The sequence below is a fragment of the Acyrthosiphon pisum genome, chromosome A1 (genome assembly GCF_005508785.2).
Source record: "Acyrthosiphon pisum isolate AL4f chromosome A1, pea_aphid_22Mar2018_4r6ur, whole genome shotgun sequence".
Lineage (NCBI taxonomy): Eukaryota > Metazoa > Arthropoda > Insecta > Hemiptera > Aphididae > Acyrthosiphon > Acyrthosiphon pisum.
The window spans coordinates 120,235,208-120,237,506 of NC_042494.1; positions in this window are offsets into that span (position 1 = coordinate 120,235,208).

Consider the following 2,299-nt stretch of genomic DNA (forward strand, 5'->3'; position numbering starts at 1 on the left):
GATGAATATGTATAAGTAATGTATGTACTTTGTACAGGGTGATCTTTTTTAAATGTACATTGCAGTATGATTGTATGAATTTAATAATTTCCGTTAATATATTTAATTAAGGAAATTGAAACACTTTTATTTTCCCTAAAGGTGATGACAAGCCCAAAAAAATAAAAATAAAGGTTTTAAAATAAATTTATTCATTGCTGTTTAGAATCTAAAATATATTTTATGTATACAATGTGACCAATAATGTGTAAAGAAATTTTAAATAATACCTAATTTAATACTTTAATTTTAATTGTTATATATTATTTAATTATTTAATTTGACTTTTTTTTCCGTGGCTTATTTTTCCCATGGCTTTTTATTCTGTGGATTATTTTTCCCGTGGCTTTTTTTTCCCTGGATTTTTTTTATTGGCTTTTTTTTCCTACATTCATTAATTTATATGTGCTTTTCTACATACATTATATTGTACGGTGTATTTGGTCTAATTTTCGAATACACGATCTCGAGAGCCCTCCGAACATCTGGAGGAAGGTAATAGCTTAATTTTAATATTTTAACATCTGAATTAAATATATTTATCGACAGGAGTCGTATTTATATTTCTTCTTATTTTTAAGTTATTACAACACGATTAATAGGCAGGTACAATTTATTTTTTTATTTAATAATATTTATTATTATTTTATTTTATAAAATTGTTTAAAGAAACCATGATAATAGATAGGTAATTTGTAAATGTGATAAATATAATTTATAAAAAGCAGGTAAGTGGATGTCGCTCTGCTGTACAGTAGGTTACAAGTGGGTCATTGTATAATGGGTTGTATTAGACTTGAATTCAATGATAAAATATCATTGTATAAGAAAAACGATTCTGAGCGGAGACGGTTTGTCAGTCTGGATATTTTATATTGTTATTATTTATTTTATCATGTTAGTTGAATTAATATTATAATATTATAATTTTTTATTCGTTTCTATAGTAATAAACAAAGCGTTAGAAATTAAAATCCCATTTTTAGCGTTTTTTCGTAATTTTTCGGTGGTTTTTCCCGTGGCATAAATAACTATTGAGAAAATCGGAAAATTACCTCTCTAAAGTACCATCTTGATCCAATTTGATAAAAGATAAGGTACTATATGTTGAAATCTAAGCACTCCTTCTGGTAGAAATTTTGTATACAGGATATAAAAAAAAAAAAAAAATAAACTCCAACTCCAACTCGCTCCGCTCAGAATCTAAAATTATAAACTTTATAATTTTTTGAAAATAACACATTTATATTACTTTATATTACAATGTTTTTTATTCTGGGTCATTAACCTGTGGAACTGTGGAGGAGGGTACTGTAGATTTTGAACACGTGTGTTTACAATGTTTTATAATATGTTATATCTACATTTAATATTCATATTCGATTACTCTATATTATATTATTTTGGTAATTAATTTGATTTTTATTACTAATAAATAATAATGAACAAAAAAATCAATTTCTACGTAACTGGTAATAATTATATTATATTTCATTATATTTACCTTATATTATAAGATAAATGTGTAATTTAAAAAAAAAAATGAAAAATACTTGTTAATTACAATATATTCTTTCTCGCCCCTGAAAATCAAAGTCCCAAATATGCCAATATGTATATAGGTATAATTTATATTTTATGTCACAGTATTTAAAATGTGGTGATAATACAAACATTATAAATTATAATAAAGTGCATATTGCATATTATAATTTATTATAATACCTAATGTAAATTATAATACTTACCGTAGTACTTACCATTGATTATTAAAACTACTAACTAGTATTTATAGTCAATAGTAGTACGTATATATAACATATAGGTAGGTAATATGTACCATCTAAAGTAACAGTGTAACTGCAGTCTGTGACTTAGCGAATTGGCTCGCCACATCCGTTCGAGGAATCGTGATTAAGTATTCACAACAATATGTTACAAATAGCGAATATATTATTATAAATGTGTAAGCAGCGCTCGAATTGGGGGGGGGGGGGGGGGGTGCGCAGGGGGACGGAGCTCCTTTACTATTTTTTTTTTTTGCGTACCCCAACTATTTTTTTTTTTTACTTGGACGGGGGGATGGACCAAACTAATGCCCAAAATAATTTTTATTAAAATTTGGAGTGGATTTAAAGTGTTTTTTCAACGATAAACCTAATGAATACCTAGTAATTTTACATTTTTTAATATAAAATTATTTTTCATCCTATCTATTGTTTTGACTAGTAATGTTTAACCTTTATTTGACTCGTGATCC